The sequence below is a fragment of the Mirounga leonina genome, unplaced genomic scaffold (assembly GCF_011800145.1).
Source record: "Mirounga leonina isolate KUSES-001 unplaced genomic scaffold, KU_Mleo_1.0 Mir_418, whole genome shotgun sequence".
NCBI classification, from domain to species: Eukaryota; Metazoa; Chordata; class Mammalia; order Carnivora; family Phocidae; genus Mirounga; species Mirounga leonina.
Genome location: NW_023270739.1, coordinates 9,093,844 through 9,112,842, shown reverse-complemented (window position 1 = coordinate 9,112,842; position 18,999 = coordinate 9,093,844). Strand labels below are relative to the sequence as shown.

General features: G+C 49.9%; 2 long non-coding RNA genes across 5 annotated transcripts; both read right to left on the bottom strand.

Annotated features, from left to right (window-relative positions):
• Positions 1-1,298: 1,298 nt before the first annotated feature.
• Positions 1,299-5,700, bottom strand: LOC117998753. 4 transcript variants are annotated; one of them, XR_004676067.1, is made up of 5 exons: positions 4,909-5,700; positions 4,010-4,805; positions 3,066-3,148; positions 2,308-2,461; positions 1,299-2,051 (listed from the first exon to the last, which is right to left on the bottom strand). It is a non-coding gene; the product is annotated as an uncharacterized LOC117998753 (long non-coding RNA). The 4 variants fall into 4 exon arrangements; XR_004676070.1 differs by having other exon boundaries at positions 4,718-5,673; XR_004676068.1 differs by lacking the exon at positions 4,010-4,805 and having other exon boundaries at positions 4,909-5,672.
• Positions 5,701-13,250: 7,550 nt separating this feature from the next.
• Positions 13,251-15,442, bottom strand: LOC117998513. Its single transcript, XR_004676009.1, has 2 exons — positions 14,010-15,442; positions 13,251-13,489 (listed from the first exon to the last, which is right to left on the bottom strand). It is a non-coding gene; the product is annotated as an uncharacterized LOC117998513 (long non-coding RNA).
• Between the last annotated feature and the right edge of the window lie 3,557 nt (positions 15,443-18,999).

The following is an 18,999-nucleotide window of genomic DNA, read 5'->3' as shown; positions in this document are numbered from 1 at the left end:
ACTTGCTTCCGGGAGTGGGGAAGCACGGAAGTGATAAGGCCGGGCACTTTTATTTGTCAATCATTATAATTATAAAAACACATCCATGAGAATAATTACTTTTTATTGGGCAATTAATTACAAGCCAGGCACCACGCTAAGTATTTGACATGGATAATTTCATGTCCCACAAGCCTGGGAGGTAGGTACCATTATTATCCCCATTTCACAGGTAAGAAAACCGAGGCCCAGAGACGTTAAGACTTATTCAGGTCACATGGCTTATTACAAATGAGATTCAAAGCTGTGTCCTACGTGTGTGTTTAACCACCAGGCTTTACAAGGAAGAACAGCATTGCTTATATTAATAGATTCTGTTTTCCTTTGTTTAATGAACACCCCCCACTTGACACAAAGACGCTTTTCCTGTTCTACACAATCAGTCACAGGCTTGATAAAGGCAAATAAAAAATCTGGTACTGAAGGCACGCCTGGGTGGCTCAGTCCGTTAAGCCTCTGCCCTCCGCTGTGGTCATGATCTCAGGGTCCTGGGATTGAGCCCTGTGTCATTTGGGCTCCCTGCTCAGCAGGGAGTCTGCTTCTCCCTCTCCCTGTGCCCCTCCCCACCCCGCTTGCGCTCTCTCTCTCTCTCAAATAAATGAGTAAAATCTTTAAAAAATAATAATAATCTGGTACTGAAATGCATCTAAACTCTGCCACCAACTAGCTGGGTTTCAGTTTCCTTGGTTCCACCCGATGAGGAGACGCAACATGACCATATAGGACTCTGTCCAGGAATGTTCCACCAGAATCTCACCGTGAGGGAAAAAGACAAATCCAAAACATGGGACATTTTCAAGGCAACTAACCTGTCTCTTCCAAACAATTCTTCCAGAGTCAATGCCACGAGAGACCTAAGACATGACAGCAAAAAGGAGGGCATGAACCTTGATTAGATTCTGGGGGTCCTCCAATGGACTGTTTTTGGGGGATCCCTGGGAAAGTGTGACAGTAAAGTAAAGGACGTTAAGGCGTCAGCCTTATGTCTTTACTGTGATGATAACAATGCGGATGTGTCCTTGTTCCTACAGGTGAAGTGTCAGGATGTCCACAACGTACTCTCAGATGGTTCTGGAAAAATAATAATAAAAGAGAAAAGGAGAGGGGCCCCTGGGTGGCTCAGTCATTAAGCATCTGCCTTTGGCTCAGGTCACAGTCCCAGGGTCCTGGGATCGAGCCCCGCGTCGGGCTCCCTGCTCGGCGGGAAGCCTGCTTCTCCCTCTCCCCCTCCCCCTGCTTGTGTTCCCTCTCTCGCTGTGTCTCTCTCTCTGTCAAATAAATAAAATCTTAAAAAAAAAAGAGAGAGAGAGAAAAGGAGAGAGACACACAAAAAGAGCCAATTCCCGACAAGGCATGATCCCAGGGAAGGGTGTACCGGCATGCAGTGTCCTGTTTGCGTCCTGAGCCTTTTAGTAGGTCTGGCATTTTTTCAAAATAAAAAGGGAGAGAGAAGAGGAGAGGAAGGAGAAGTTGAACGAGGCTGCTCTTTCAGGGGTCCTTCCGGGCTTGAGTCTCGGGCCCAGTGTCCGTGTGCCAGCCACGGGCCGTGACCCCACGCCACAGACTGGGTGGCTCAGACGATCACAAGCTCATCTTCTCACACTTCTGAAGGCCGAAGGTCTAGATGTCAGCAGGTGTGGTTTCTTCCGAGGCCTCTGCTTGGCTTGCCAACAGCTTTCCTGGCGTGTCCTCACAGGTCCTCCCCCTGTGCATGCGCCCGGGTGTCTTTCTTCTAGAAGGACACCCGTTCGACCGGATCGGGGCCCAACCGAAGAGCATGGTTTTAACTTCATCCCCTCTGTAAAGGCTCATCTCCAAATACAATCACGTTGAAAGGTACTGGGGGTTAGGGCTTCCACAGGTGAATTTGGGGAGGGACACAGTTCTGCCTATAACAGACCCTCAGGCTCCCTGGAGCTTCACCCCAAACTCCATAGGGGCATAAAGAGGGCTTTTCAGGAAATCGGAGCACTGAGGCTGAGCTCCGGGCAGGAGGGGGCTGCTGCAGGCACCTGCCAGGAGAGAGACAGAGAGAGAGCGTTTCCTTCACCTTCGACCACCACCAACCTTCTCATCTACTCCTGCCACCTCTCCCCACCACCCTCCTCCACCCCGCGCCATCCCACGCACACACGCCACGGACACCCAACTGCCCAGTCAGCTGCTCAGGGGCAAAGTCATGCCAACCAACCTGTGATAGGGCTCCTCCCAGCCCTGGGTACAAGGTAAAAGGCCTCTTCCTGAAGCCCCAGTGCCTGTTCTTCCTACCTTAGGGGGTGAGTCCCAGACCCCTCGCTGCCTTCACTTGCAGCCAAACAGCACATCATCCCGCAGAGTGCTGGGGTGGTCCTTCCTCCCGGCTGTCACTCAAACAAAAGCAAACTGCCCCGACTCTGAGCCCCAGTGGCAAAAGTCGTATTTACTATAGAAACATGAGAAATAAAGTTACAAAAAGTAGTCATTTACTTTTACCCATAATTAGGCAAAAGACTCTAAAAGCCTTTTTTTTTTATTCTTATGTTAATCCCCATACATTACATCATTAGTTTTAGATGAAGTGTTCCATGATTCATTGTTTGTGCTTTAAAAGCCTTTTTTGGGGGAGGTGGTGCCTCGGTGGCTCAGTTGGCTGAGCATTCGACTCTTGATTTCGGCTCAGGTCATGATCTCAGGGTCCTGGGATGGAGCTCTGCCTCAGGCTTCATGCTCAGTGGGGAGTCTGCTTCTCTCTCTCCCTCTCCCTCTGCCCCTCCCCCCACACTCTCTGTCCCCCCTCAAATAAATAAAGAAATCTTTTTTAAGTCTTTTTTTCAAAGAGCTTATTTATAAGTAATCTCTACCCCTAACGTAGGGCTCAAACTCACAACCCCGAGATCAAGAGTCACATGCCCCGCTGTCTGAGCCAGCCAGGCGCCCCAAGACTCCAAAAGCCTTAAAATTAGTTAGTTCTATGCTTGGCCCAGTCAGTAATTCTGCTCTTGGTTTTCCATCTAAACCCATAGTCAAAAATGCAGGAAACGCTTCACCTGAAGATGTTCCTTTTGCTGTTCTTTATACGATTTGTAACCCAGTGTGTGCTTCCATGGTACCCCCAAGTTCTTGGTGTTCCCTTTAATTAGGAAAAAGGAAAAGGAAAATTAAACGCCAAGGTCCCAGCCCTACCCACCCTCCAGGGAGCTCACTGTCCTGCAAGCCCCCCTTGTTCCCCTGGCCGGTTTCGGACCCCTCCTCCATCTCTTCTCTGGGGGCCTCTTCCTTCATTCCCACAAAGAACCCCATCGGAGCCCTGGTGAATGGCAGATCTGACGGAGGGTTTGCAGTGAAGGACCACTGCCGGGAGCACCACCCAGGTAGCTACTAGGAGTCTAGAATCAGCCACCTCTGCTGGCAAGCCCACGGGCCATTTCTCACCCCTGGCAATTTCTTACTGCTCACTTTCTCATCCTAGACCCCAGCTTACCAGCAAGGATGCATTCTGACTTTCATGGGCCCAAGGCACCTTTGTCTTTGAGGACCCTCTCCTCCATTTAAAAAAATAAAAAACTAAATAACTAAAATTAAAAATAGCATTTTAGGACTGAAGTAGTATAGAGATGAATACACTCTCAACTGGATTCGTTATTCTATATTTATTATTATTGTATTCTTTTGTTTTCTTCTGATTTTTTTTTTTAAAAAGATTTTATTTATTTATTTGAGAGAGAGGCACGTGCACACAGGGGGAGAGGGAGACGGAGAGGGAGAGGCAGACTCCCTGCTGAGCAGGGAACCCGACTTGGGGCTCAATCCCAGGACGCTGAGATCATGACCTGAGCGGAAACCAAGAGTCAGGTTTCTGACGGGCACTGACTGAACCGTCCAGGCCACCCCTGTTTTCTTCTGATTTTAAAAGAAATTAAAATTAAAACATTTCTGTGGCCCCCTTAAGTATGGTGAACCCTAGGTAAGCCTCAGGGAGAAGTCAGTTTACCTGCTTTCCAGCATCTGTTGAAGGTCCTGGTCTCAGAAGTCCCTCATAGCCCACCCTTCTTCCTCCTTTGTTTTTAACCTTTCCATCCAGATCTTGGGGAGCAGGGGAAAGCAAGCAACGTATGTTCAAAAATAAAAAAAGACAATTCTCTGATATGAAAAACGCCCTTCCCCTAGTATGTGAAAGCCAGAGACTGTTTTAAATACTCCTTATCTTTCTCCTTCAATAGGAAAAAAATAAATAGGAAGCAACCCAAAGGTTTAACAGTAGGCCCCAGGCACTCGGGCGGGATACCGTGTTGAATGAATGAATGTCTCCTGAATGGATTTTTGTGAGGCCTTTGAGATAATGCTTACAAGGGCCCTGTTACAATTTGGGAAAACAGTTGTGTTAATGAAACAAAGGAAGACAAAGGTATACCATAGACATTAGGATCACAATCATATAGAATTTGCACAGAAAAAAGAGAAAGAGCTACTTCATAAGCTATGTTCCCCTTATCACTGTTCCTTGCACAGAATCATACTGTAGAATATACTCCTTTGTGGGCATGATAGAGTTGGTTATTTTTTTAATCCTAACAAATACACGAGAACGTTAGCAACAGTGGTCTGCAGGTTGGGGATCATAGACTTCAGTGCAGTACAGTGGCCGGGCAGCGTCTTCTAACTAGGGGATAAAAATGGATTATTTAAAGTATAAACATACACCCACGGAATGCCGTCCGGGGAAGGGAGCTTCTCTCTGCCCCTCAGTTTGAAGATGGGGACACTGAGGCAGCCAAGCGTTGGCTGAGCTGGGCAGAAGGAAGTGGTGGGATCACTCAACGGGGCCGAGGACCCCCCAGGCCGCCGCAGCCGTCCCCACGCTGCCCACGACGCTGGGACGGGCTGAGTTACCTGCGCCAGGTCACCTGCTCAGGTAGCCCGCGTACCTGCCACTCCCGCGCTCCCCGAGGCCCGGCCCCGCGGGCGCTGGTGGCTGCTGAGCTCGGCGGGCGCTGGGGGCAGGGGTCGGGCGCGGACGGCCTCCCGCTGAGGAACCCTCTGCCCCGCACCCCTGCCGCCCTTTCCTGTTGAGTCACGCCGGCAGGCTCGGCGCGGAGTCCCGATCTCAGGTCTGTTGTCGCTGAGTCACGGTCCCGAGGTCTGTTTTCGCTGAGTCACGGTCCCGAGGTCTGTTTTCGCTGAGTCACGGTCCGAGGGCCGCTCTCGCTGAGTCACGGTTCAGGTGCTCCGGCTCCCTCCCCTGGGGAGAAATCCGGGCCGCCGCGGCGGCGGAGGCGGCGACTCCCCGGGGCCCCCAGGTCGCGCAGGCGGCCGCGTCCCCGCAGAGCCGGCGTCCTTCCCTCCACCCCCGCCACCTGCTCCGCGGGTCCTCGCCGGCCTCCCCAGCCTCACGTTAGGGACCCCGACCTGCTCAGCGCCTCCGAGGGCCGGCTCTGCAGACCCGGCAGCCCAGCGAGGTGGGCGTGTGATCCCACCTAGCGGCGGGCATCTACTCAAACAGGGGGTCCAGTGCAAAAAGCAGCCCCTTCCTATCTTCCCAGCCACAAGCTCGTTGTCACCAGCACCTGGGAAAGACACGAGTTGTGTCCTTCCATGAGGTCAGCTTTATTCAGGCATAAAGCAAGATTAACATCATTATAAAGCAGGTTCAGGATTCCAAAGTCAGTGGCATTGGAAGACGTGATTGACTTGGCTTCTTACCGGCCCGCAAAGCAGAACACGAGACAAGTCACACAGTCAACAAGATAACAGAGTGGGTAGGAAGTTAATGAACCAAATGTGAAGTCAGTCTGTGGGCACGCAGGGGAGATAAGACCTGGGTGGCGCCTGGGTCAGTCCTGGGCACCTGCTCAATCCGGCGGAACCTTTGGTGGCAGCTGCTTTTTTTAAGTGGTCAGACCTAGAGGGGTCATGTCTGAGGGGTCTGACCATGTGCTGCCAAACTCCTCCCTTTTTAGAGGGATTTCAGCAGTCCCGGACCCCCGCAGACCCACTGTACTTCTGCCTGTTATCAGTTCTGGGGTGTCAGCTGATCTGGTCTCAGGCTATCTCTTAGCTGCCGTACCCTTAATGGCTTGCGTCACTGCTGCAAGGACATCTGCTGGACGTGAGTGACTCCATCTTGCTCTCTGCAGAGGCTCGGGGGCTGTGGACAGCAGAGCAGCGGAGCGGCTCAACGCAATGCGGGGTCTGGACTGGAACCCAGACAGCGGGGAGAACAGTTGGGGGGCAATTGATGACTTTTTTTTTTTAAGAGTATTTATTTATTTATTTGAGAGAGAGAGAGAGAGCATGAGAGGGGGGAGGGTCAGAGGGAGAAGCAGACCCCCTGCCGAGCAGGGAGCCCGATGCGGGACTCGATCCCAGGACTCCGGGATCCTGACCTGAGCCGAAGGCAGTCGCTTAACCAACTGAGCCACCCAGGCGCCCAATTGATGACTTTGAATGTAGGCTTTTTATAATGTATTTGTGCTGAAGTTAGGGTCCCTGATGTTTATAATCGTACTAATTGTACTGTGGTTAGAAGAGGCTGTACTCTGGCATAATACATGTTAAAGAATTTGGGGCAAAGGGGCATGATGTCTGCAACTCACTCTCTAATAAACCAGAAATATATTTATATATGTATATAAAAGAGAGTGTGTCTATCTATAATCGAGAGAGAGAGTGAATGATAAAAACAATGTGACAAAATGTTAGCACCCGGTGAATCCAGGTGAGGAATTCTATGTACTATCCCTGCAACGTTTCTGGACATTTGAAATTATTTCAAGGAAGTCTACTTATTGAGAAAAAAATTAAGATGAGGACCCTGAGGTTCTGGTGGGGTTTTGTTTGTTTGTTTTTTGAGAGAGCGAGCAGCAGGTCGGGGTGGAGGAAGAGGGAGAGGGAGAATCTCAGGCAGAGCTGAGATTGGAGCTGAGCATGGAGCCCCATGCGGGGCTCAATCTCACGACCCTGAGAGCACGACCTGAGCTGAAATCAAGAGTCGGATGCTTAACCGACTGAGCCACCCAGGCGCCCCCAAGGACCCTGAGGTTCTGAACTCCCAAATGAGAGCAAGGTTTGTGAGATTTTAGTGAGCCATCCAGAAGTTTCTAGGTAGGAAAAAGGCTCTGGCGGAATCCGGAAAGGGGAACTGGATGCCACTCTCTAACCAAACAGAAGGAGGAATGCTTAGCGAAGGCTTCCTCTTCCCTGGGCCCCATTGTGAGCCTCTTACATATGTTAAAACTAATTTAATCCTGACCACATTCCCTGGAGCTGATGCTGTTATTACTTATCGATTTGTCATATGAGGAAATAAAGCTTAGGGAGTTGACGTACACACGTGTGGTAAGTCATGGATCCTGGGCTTGCAATCTCTTCTAGAGTTCATTGCTTTAACCCGTCTACATCACCTAGAAGTGCCTTGATCCTGTTGAACCAGATTGAACCAAGTCTTGGAGCTGGAGTCAGGCTCCATATTGACCAGGCTGTCCTCACAGCCTGAACTCTCCAGAGTCCAGACGGCTGCCTGGTCTGGTCCCCGGTCGTCAGTCACATGGATCTGGGAAAACGGAAGCTGGACAATGCCTGAGAAAGATGTTGCTCTTTCTACTCCCTTCACTGCCCCGGACCCAGGGTCTCCAGACAGCGGCTTGTTATAGAACTTGAGTGTGCTTGAAGGTGAAGGAGAGCAAAATATGCCACCCCAAAATATGCCACTTCGGCATATTGATTATTCTGAGTTAAAGTTACTTAAGAAACAGCCAGTGCCAAGGACGCTCTGAATCTCCTTTGTCCCCCCTGAAAGCAGGAAATAAGTCTCCCATGTGAAAGGTGCCCTCCCTGTACCAGGAAAGTAGAAGGCATCCTTATTGCCAGAGATAGGGCATCCGAGGCAGAGAAGACTGCATAAATAAAGCTTGTTACTTCCCCCAAGTAACTACTCCAAACCCGGACTTCCTTGGCTTGTCAATTGTTCACAAATTTATTGTTTCTTTGTCTGAAAGCTATAAAAGCTGCCTGATTTGGTCATTTCTTCCCCCCCCCCCCTTTTTTTAAAGATTTATTTATTTATTTTAGAGAGAGAGCATGAGCATGAGAGTGGGGGGCGGGGGGAGAGGCAGAGGGAGAGAGAGTCCCAAGCCAACTCCATGCTACGCGTGCACAGAGCCCAGCGTGGGGCTTGAGCCCATGACCCCAAGACCACGACCTGAGCCGAAACCAAGAGCCGGCCACTCAACCGACTGTGCCGCCCAGGCGTCCCTGATTTGGTCATTTCTTTGAGTCCCGTATTTTTATAGGCTCTCATGTGTACAAAATTAAATTTGTTTTTCTCCAGTTAATCTGTTTTATGTCCATGTAATTATTAAATCAGCCTAAGAACCTAGAAGGAAAGAAAGTAAATGTTTTTCTCCCCTACAAGAGACAGATACACCTGGCCTCAAGTCCCAGGTGAGCTATGTGACTGCAGGTGGGGAGTTCAAGCCTCATTGGTTAAATCTGTTGTGCTTGCCTGCCATATGCTGGGCTCTGGGCCTAGAGAGTGGGTCCCGTGCCGTCCTTGCTGCCTTCGTGGAGCTCACGGTTGGAATGGGGGGCGGCTGGGGCACAGGAAGCTCAGTGAGGGGCTTATAAGGTGGGGGGGAGAAACTTCAGGAAAGCCTGGACTCAGTCTGTTTTTCAACTTTATTCTTTTTCTTATTGAGATATAATTGACACAAACCCTACATACTTAAAATATATAATTTGATGAGTTTTTTTTTTCTTTAAAGATTTTATTTATTTATTTGAGAGAAAGGGTGTGTGTGTGAGAGCACAAGCAGGGGGAGCGGCAGGGAGAGGGAGAAGCAGGCTCCTCACCGAGCCGGGAGCCCGATGCGGGGCTCGATCCCAGGATCCCGGGATCATGACCCGAGCCGAAGGCAGACGCCCAGCTGACTGAGCCACCCAGGCACCCCTTAATTTGATGAGTTTTGACTTAAATATACCTGTGACGCCATCTCCACAATCAAGATAATGATTGTATTCACTTCTCCCAGAAGTTTCCTCATGGTCCTTTGTTTGGTTTTGTTTTTAAAGATTTTATTTATTGGGGCGCCTGGGTGGCTCAGATGGTTAAGCGTCTGCCTTCGGCTCAGGTCACGATCCCAGGGTCCTGGGATCGAGTCGCGCATCAGGCTCCCTGCTCAGCGGGGGGCCTGCTTCTCCCTCTCCCTCTGCCTGTCTGCCTGTCTGCCTACTTGTGATCTCTCTCTCTGTCAAATAAATAAATAAAATCTTAAAAAAAAAAAATTAAAAAAAAAAATATCAGGGTCGCCTGGGTGGCTCAGTCGGTTAAACGTCTGCCTTCGGCTCAGGTCATGATCCCAGGGTCCTGGAATTGAGTCCCACGTCGGGATCCTTGCTCAACGGGGGAGCCTGCTTCTCCCTCTGCTGCTGTCTCTCTCTATCTCTCTCTCTGACTCTCATGAATAAATAAATAAAACAAACAACAACAAAAAAAACTTTTTTTAAAATAAAGATTTTATTTATTGAGAAAGAGAGAGTGTGTTTGTGTGCACGTGCACATGAGTGGGGGGAAGGGGAGCAGAAGGAGAAAGAATCTCAAGCCCACTCCACGCTGAGCACTGAGCCCGACCTCACGGTCCTTTGTAATCTTTGTAATCTCCCCTCCAACTAGGTAACCACCAATCTGATGAGATTAGCTTGCATTTCGCTGAATTTTGTAAAATCCTGTATTCGTTTTATATGTAATTTTACATAAGTGTAATTAGACAGTAAGAATTTTTTTCTTTTAATCTGGCTTCCATTACTCAGTATTATTATTTCGAGATTCATGTGTCTTGTTACATGGAACAGTGGTTCTTCCTCTTCACTGCTGGGAATCCAGGGTATGTTTATATCACAGCTGTTTCTCCATTCACCTGCTGATGGACATATGGGTTGTTTCTAGTTTGGGACTATTAGCAACAAAGCCACTGTGAACATAGGTATACAAGTCTTTGTGATGAAACACGCTTTTATTTCTCGTGGGTAAATACCCAGGGGTGGAGTGGCTGGGTTGTATGGCAGGTGTTTGTTTGGTCTCTTAAGAAATTGCCAACTCTTGGGGCGGCTGAGTGGCTCAGTCGGTTGGGCATCTGCCTTCGGCTCAGGTCATGGTCCCAGGGTCCTGCGATAGAGCCCCGCATCGGGCTCTCTGCTCGGCGGAGAGCCTGCTTCTCCCTCTCCCTCTGTCTGCCGCTCTGCCTACTTGTGCTCTCTCTCTCTCTCTCTCTCTCTGTGTTAAATAAATAAATAAAAATCTTAAGGGAAAAAAAAAAGGAATTGCCAACTCTTTTCAAAAGTGGCTGTACTGTAGGAGAGGTAGTTTCCTCTACCCTCCTAGGTTCTGGAGCCAGGGCCCTAGAAATCAAAATGACAAAGACAAATTAACAAGCAACAGTTGATTAACACATAGAGCACACACACACAGGGGAGAAACAGTGAGGAGTAACTGAAAAGAGTCCAGGAACTGGGGCTTATATAGCATCTCAACAAAGAATAATGCAGCTGAGGCACGGGGACACCCCGCACAGCTGAAAATCCGTGATAACTTTTGACTCCCCAAAAACTTAACTACTCATAGCCTACTGGTGACCAGAAGCCTTACTGAGAACACAAACCATCAATGAACATGTTTTGTATGTTCTATGTATTCTGTACTGTATTCTTCAAGTAAGCTAGAGAAAATAAAATGTTATTAAAATAATCATAAGGAAGGGGCACCCAGGGGCACCTGGGTGGCTTAGTCGTTAAGCGTCTGCCTTCGGCTCAAGTCATGATCCCAGGGTCCTGGGATCGCACCTGGCATCAGGCTCCCCGCTCAGCGGGAGGCCTGCTTCTCCCTCTCCCACTCCCCCTGCTTGTGTTCCCTCTCTCGCTGTCTCTCTCTGTCAAATAAATAAATAAATAAATAAAAATCTTTAAAAAAAAAAAAAGGGAAGGTGCGCCTGGCTCACTCAGACGGTAGAGGGTACCACTCTTGATCTCAGGGTGTAAGTTCGAGCCCCACATCGGGCGCAGAGATTACTTAAAAATAAAATATTAAAAAAAAAAAAGAAAACCATAAGGAAGAGAAAATACATTTACAGTACTGTACTGTATTTATGAGGAAAAAAAAATCCCCATATAAGTGGACTTGTACAGTTCCAACCCATGTGGTTCAAGGGTCAACCTTGAAGTACCTTTGCAGAGAAGTGAGCAAAGGAAAAGGGGTTGATTTGTTAGGGGCAGCAAGCAGGTGAATACTTGGGGGAAATTTAGGGAAGATAAGGGTTAATACACGAAGGCTTATTGTTTTGATTCCTCTGGGTGCCATCTCTGAGCTGTTAAGAGTCTGGATTCATCTCGGCTGATTATGAGTCTAAGCCTGCTTTTAGGCAAATAAGGCAGAAGGCAGATCGCCTTTTTTTTGGCATTTGCTGTTTCTCAGTTGTCTTTAGCTCAAAATAAACCTTATGCAAAGTGGCATATTTCCAGGTGGCATATTCTGACCCCTACGGTATCAGGTTCAGATCCTTTCCTGACTCCCCAGCAGAAAGTAAAAGTTCTGGTTGCTTTACAGTCACAACAGGGTGGGGGCAGTCCTTTTATTTTTAGCCATTCAAATAGGCGGGTAGTGCTATCTCATTGTACTTTGAATTTCCCTGATGATATATAAACTTGAACATCTTGCCATGCACTTAGTTAGCATCCATATATTTCTTTTGATGAATTGTCCGTTCAAACTTTTTACCCATTTCAAAAATTAACTTATTTGCCTTCTTAACATTGAATCATACAAGTTCTTTACGTATTCTAGAGACGCAGGACACGTCCTTTGTCGGATATATGTTTGCAAATAATTTCTCCTAGTCTCTAGCTCGCCCTTTATGTTTTATAACAGTGTCACGTGAAGAGCAAAAGTCCATTTTGATAAGGTCCCGCTGATTAATATTTTTTCTTTTACATTTTGTGCTTTTAGTGTCATATTTGAGAAATCTGCCAATCTAAGGTCCCTGAGATTTTCCTTTATGATTTATTCTATATTTTTTTAAAGATTTTATTTATTTATTTGACAGAGAGAGAGACAGAAAGAGAGGGAACACAAGCAGGAGGAGAGGAAGAGGCAGGCTTCCCACTGAGCCGGGAGCCCGATGCGGGGCTCGATCCCAGGGCCCTGGGATCATGACCTGAGCCCAAGGCAGACGTTTAACGACTGAGCCACTCAGGTGCCCCAATTTATTCTTTATTTTTATAAGCTTCACTCTTTTTTTTTCTAAGATTTTTATTTATTTATTTGACAGAGAGACACAATGAGAGAAGGAACACAAGCAGGGGGAGAGGGAGAAGCAGGCTTCCTGCGGAGCCTGATGCGGGGCTTGATGCGGGGCTTGTTCCCAGGACCCTGGGACCATGACCTGAGCTGAAGGCAGATGCTTAACGACTGAGCCACCCACGCGCCCCTATAGGCTTCACTCTTTCATTGAGATCTATTATCTGTTTCCGGGCTGAGTCCTGAAAAATGAAGAGCTTGACAAAGGAGCCCGAGAGGGGGATGTGTATTCTAGACGGGAGGGACCACCCTGAGCAAAGGGCCAGAGGGGTGTGTGCCTGGATAGTTGGGAGGGGGTATTTCTGAGAGTGGCATGCAAGGTGTGAGGGAGCAGGTGGGGTGAGGCCCTCCTGCTGGACAGGTGGCCAGGGCCCAGGGCAGAGGGCCAGATGTGCCAGGCGAAGGAGCTTGCATGTTATCCCAAGGGCAGTGGGAGCTAGTGAAGGGTGTTGACCAGAGAGGGGTGATGTGGTCACAGTCACCTTATCTGCAAAACCCAGGGCCGTAGGAGTGAAGGAGGTAAGGAGCCAAAAGGTGTTCCACTGGCAGGTTGGAAGCTGCTATTCGCTCCCCAGCCCTCGCAGGAGGCTGATGATAAGCTCCCCGAATTAAATGTTAACATTTCCTGGTGACTATTTGTCCTACTGCTTTTGGGAGATTTTATTTATTTATTTGACACAGAGAGAGCGAGCACAAGTAGGCAGAGCGGCAGGCAGAGGGAGAGGGAGAAGCAGACTCCCCGCTGAGCAGGGAGCCCGATGCGGGGCTCGATCCCAGGACCCTGGGATCACGACCTGAGCCGAAGGCAGACGTTTAACTGACTGAGCCACCAAGGCGCCCCTTCGGAGCTCTTTTATTACTGTTAAAAAACAAGATTCAACTGAGTACATTTCAAGATCAAATTGGCTTTATTGGTGATTTGGGAATCGGGCAGTATCCCACCTGGCAAACAGAAAGGAGCTCTGAAGGGTTCTTATAGGCAGAATGGGGGGGTGGGGGCAGGGAAACAAGGCATGGATTGTTTCAGGCAAGGTCACCTTCCTTTAGCGGAAGGGTGGCGAGGGTCTACCAGGCTGATCACCTCACTGGTCCGACCAGGGGACTCCACTGGGTAAAAAGGTAACATTCCTAGAAGAGGCAGAAACTGAAATTAGGTCAGACATTAGCCTTGGTTTGCTGACACTGGGCTTAGCCCAAGTGACTCCATTTGGGGCCTGTCCTGTCTTTCTTTTTTAATATTAGGAGTGTTCAGTCTCTTGTCTGTGACACGTGTGGCCTTTTCTCCCAGTGTTTCGTGGGGTTTCAGCCTTGTGTATAGGGGCGCTTGTAACCCAGAAAGCGTCTGTTTTGCCATCCTGTCTGAGGATGTTTTTATGGCTTGGGCTTGTCTGCCTTGCTGAGAAAGGCTGCACCTCCCCACTGGGCTCCCCCTCCCCGCCCCCCCCCTCCACCCAATCCCTCCACTGGGTCAAGGGCATGGCCTCTTGGGTCTTTGTGGGGTAAGGGGTGGTCAGGACACCCTGGGTCACCTTGTTAACTTGGGATGCTCCCTGCCTGAGGATATCCAGGCGGGTCTCCTGCTTCTCCCTGAACACCATCCAGCCTAGGCCAGCCTCCCCGTGTCCCCCAGCCTCAGCTGGGGCCTCACCTCTGTTTTTCACCATCAGAGCCTTGGGAGACGGCCGCGCCCGCCCTCCGTCCAAAACCACTTCTGTTTTCCAGGCGAGCGATGGGCGGTGCCAGCCAAGTGCTGAGTCCAGATTTCCACATTCCCCTCGAGCAACTGCGATTCTGCTGAGTCACAGTTGGGAGGGGGGCTCGCGGAGACAAAGGGAAGGAAGGCGGATTTCGCTGAGTCACCGGCGACTTCCTCAGCCTCCCTCCGAGCGGTCTCGGTGAAAGGGCAGCTTTCACAGCAGTCTGGAAGAAGAGAAGCTTCCAGAAAAGAACAGAAGCCTCCAGTATATCTCTAGTCTTTGCACGTTGTTTGCAAAGCCCCGTCCCAGGCATCTCAAAGGCGGTTCGTCCCAGACTGTGCCGCTGAGCATCCCCCGTGGTAGTAAACTGGCAATTCCAAGTTCTCCGGGACTCCTCTCCATCCTCACATCCCACTTCCTATTCTTCTGACATTCTTGATGGTTCTGGCTTTAGAATGCGGAGGTCCTAGGCTGCTTCTCAGCCTGTCCTGTCCGAGCCCTGGATTATGGTGATGGGCAGCCTTCTGCCCCTCAGCATCCACAGCGATCCATCCCAAGTGAGACCTCCCTCTCTCTTCTGCCGCGTTTGTCCCACCTGCAGGCCTCGGTCCTGCCTCTCCCCGGCTGCCGGGAACAACCTTCTTCCCACACCTCCCAGCCTGTGAGTCCACCCTGACCTGACCCTGACTGAACAGTGCAATCCCTGAGTCCTCCTGACCCTACATCAGACTTCTCCTGCCCTGTTCCCTCTGCCTCTCTGCAGGGAAAGCTCTCAACCTTTAGGACTCCCGTGAATAGACTGGGCCCACCCAGAGAATCCAGCAGGATTTCCCCCACTTTGAAGTCTGCAGTCTTCATGACAGAGGCAGAGGGCAGTGAGCCTATTCAACCAGTCACATAACCTAGTCCCAGGTTCCAGATATTAGGGCATGGCCATCTCTGGGGGGGCTGTGATTCTGCCCACCACAGAGGAACTCCCACCTCCTGGGTTTGGTGAGGATGGAATGAGACCATGCTGGGAAGAATGCCTGGCTGACGGCAGACCTCTGGATTCCTTCCCGGTTTCTACCCACATTTGTCTTCCGTGCCCCCTGCCCCCATTCCAGATCATTTTCCCTTGGTCCCAGACTTCTTCCATTAGGATCCTGAGCACACAGGCTCTGTCAAGGTGGGCTTCCAACCTCTTCAGCTTTGTATCCTAGCACTCGAATGAAACGGGCCCATTCTAGCTGCTCAAGCATTTGGCCCCCGGGAGGAAGGCGTGGAGAAGAGGGGGTGGGTTCTCCGAGGGAATCAAACTCTTGTGGTGGAATGCCCCACGTCATGCTGGGAGGTGACAGAAGGGAGCAGTTGAGGGGGAACCCCAGTCTATGCATCTGTGTCCTGCTTCCCAAAGCTGAGGCTCTGTTCCCCATATGAGAAAGGCAGGCCTCGAGGGGGGCCATCCTCCTTTCCTGTTGCTGTTGTAAAAATTCTCGCAAACACAGCGGCTTAAAATGACACACGCTTATTCTCTGGAGATCCGGAGGTCGGAAGTCCTGAAACAGGTCAGCAGGGGTGCTTCTTCTGGAGTTTTAGGGGGAGAATCCACTTCCTCACATTTTCCAGCTTCTAGAAGCTGTCTGCTCTCCTTGGCTCATAGCCCCCGACTCCATTGTTCAACACTAGCATCTTCCAGTCTTGGAGTCCTGTTTCTCTTGTCATGTCCCGTTCTGTATCTGTCACCCTGCAGCCCCCGTCTTAGAAGGATTTCGGTGATTACATTAGGCCTACGAGGATAATCCGGGATAATCTCCCCATCTCAAGATCCTTAAATTAACCACATCTGCCAAATCCTTGTTACCTCATAATGGAACATATTCAAAGGTTCTGGGGATTTGGTTGTGGACATCCTTGGGGGGAGGGGGCAGTGCATTATTCAGCTTACCACAGGAGGAGACAGAATACCATTTGGATCATTCCAGTTGCTTGAGGCCAGGGAAAGGGAAGTCAGGAAGCTGAATCAGCACGCGGAAGGACCACAAACTCAACACTGGGACAGAGGAAAGAGCCAGATCAGCTCTGACCCAACCTCCTCTGCCCCGGGGTTGTCGGTGTGTGGCGTCTGTTCTGGTCAAGTCGTGGGCTCTTAGGGCAGCAGTTAGAATAAGGAGCACGCCTGGACTGGGAGCCGGGAACGCGTGGTCACTGAAGGCTCTGTGTTGTCCTACAGGGCAAGTCGGTCCCCACTTGGGGCCTCTGCTCCCCCATGTTAGATAAGAAGGAATCAGATCACACAAGCATTGCTTTCTGGGGTTCCTGAATTGACAGGTTCCGGATGTGCTGAGGGAAGTTTTCAGACCTTGGCACCCTTATCCCCCCAAATTCCTGGGGCACAGATGGACGCCTCTGTGACAGGGCATGTGGCCAGGCGGGGTTCAGGAGCATGCGCTCTGGCTGCAAAGCACCGTGGTTGGAATCCCAGCTCTGCTGTTACTAGCTGTGTGACGGGAAAGCTATTAACCTCTCTGTGCCATAGTGTCTACGTGGACAAAATGGAGATGAAACTACAATAACCTGGAAGGCCAATGTCAGGATTAAATGAAATCCTGCACTTAAAGGTTCTGCCCATGGAAAGTGGTCCATAAAATTGGGCTAAGATTGCAGTTTGTAACTTGATTCCAGCCCTCTCGGGGCAGCCTAGCAATATTATCATGTTTACCAGAAAGATCTTGTGGTTTATCTATTCATTCTTTCCAATCAGTCAGTGCAGACCAGTCAGCTACCTGCCAGGCATTGTTCCAGGCTCAGGGATTTACAGAACAAAGCAAAGTCCCTGCCCTCCAGGAAACTTGCATTCTAATGAGGCCATTGGTTTCTAATAGCCCTCATTTCTAGAAAATTCTTGGCAACACTTTTTTTTTTTAAGATTTTATTTATTTATTTGAAAGAGAGCACAAGTAGGGGGGAGGGCGTAGCTCTCCCTGCTGAGCAGGGAACCTGACATAGGGCTGGATCCCAGGATCCTGGGATCATGACCTGAGCCGAAGACAGACGCTTAACCGACTGAGTCACCCAGGTGCCTGTTGACAACTCTTTTTTTTTTTTTTTAATCTTCTAGTAGCTACAGCTTCACTTATGATCTCTGTGAATCTTGTCATCTCTGGGAGAGGACACCTCACCTTGAAGTTTTAAAATCTTTGTCCCAGGGCGCCTGGGTGGCTCAGTTGGTTGGGCGACTGCCTTCGGCTCAGGTCATAATCCTGGAGTCCCTGGATCGAGTCCCACATCGGGCTCCCTGCTCGGCGGGGAGTCTGCTTCTCCCTCTGACCCTCCCCTCTCTCATTCTCTCTCTCTCAAATAAATAAACAAAATCTTTAAAAAAAAAAAAAATCTTTGTCCCAGACTGGGTTCAAAACCTTAACTTCCTCTTCCTTAGTTTTCTCGTTTGTAAAATGGGAATAATAATACCAACCTTATGGGGTAATTGTGCGGATTAAATGAGCGAATGCATGAGTGTTTAAATAGTAGCTGGTGCACAGTCAGGGCTCGGTGGATATTAGCTATTAGCATGGTAACCATTGTTCATAGAAACAGAGGTGGTTCTATAGTTTATAGACTAAACTCCTTGACACAGCCCCTCTACCTGGAAGGCTCAGCAACCTCCCAATAGCCGGATTGATTTGGTGACTGACACTCAGGTAAGTGACCCTGCAAGAGGGTGGCTCACGGGCCAGAACTCTGACCTCGGATTAGATGCACCCACTGCCCACTTCTTGAAGACTCCCTCCAAGCGTCAGGGCCTCCTAGACCCGCGAGGATGGAAGGAACGGCAGGACTCAGCCACCACAGTCCCCCAGTTGGGGAATCCATGCTTGACAGACCATGCTCAAGCCTGTACTTGCATTTTTTCAGATGTGGGGCACTTGCTACCTCCATTTCCCAACAGCATCCCCGTCCTGAGCCAGAGTCACCTTTTTATAATTTGTTTTTTGTTTGTGTTTCTGTATTTTAATTTAGAATCCAGAATGGTGGCATTGGGACAGGACTTCAGGAATCATCCAGCTTTCTCACCTGGGCTCACCCAGTAACCTGCTCTCCCCCAGTCCTAAGTGATCGATCTCCTGCAGACGTAGTTCAATAGTGACCCAGATGGGGCCAGCTCTGTGAAGAGAGGAGTCAGCTGTGACAAGTTCTGGAAGAGCGCCCTAGGCATGCAGGCAGGGAAGTAGTTTGTGTGCTGGGCACAGCTCTCAGGTTGTGCGTGCACCAAGTGCTAAGACAGCTTGGAGGAGGAGGGCAGACTTCGACTCACCACTCCCAGGTTTGGGTCCCAGTTTCCTGCTTTATATGTGACCCCGGGAACGCCACTTCATCGCCCCCTGCCTCAGTTTCCCCGTCTGTAAAATGGTAGTGATCTACCCTAGAGAATAGTTGTAAGGAGGAACCATAAACACAATACAGTCTCTACCACTTAGTAGGTGCTCAAAAAAAAAAAAAAAAAGGTCCTCAATGTACATATAAAGTGAGAATGAGGATGCAGGCTGTCAGCGCAGGGTCCCCTGGGGAGAGGTGACGTCTAGGGAGAGCAGGCTCCCAGCACGGGGAGGAGGGGACAGCAGGCAGGGTCTGGGGCTGGTAAGTCCCGGCCGTTGCCCACTAGCCTCCCAGCTTTCTGGACCTTTCGGAATCCCAGGGTGCGCAAGTCCCGTCCTGCCATGGGGGCCTCTGGAAGGGACGAAATCACACAGCCGCTCAGATTTCCACAAGAGGTGTTTTTTTTGCTGTTTTTTTTTAAGCGTCCTGTTTTAAATTGCTTTGTTTTCCTTGGGTCATATGACCGCTCCCCCTCCGCCCCCGCGGGCCTGGGGCGGGCGCGGCGCGGGTGTCGCAACGTCGGGGCCGAGTGTGGGGATCAGCTGCTGACCGCCACCACGTGACCCGCCGCTGGGATAAATGGAC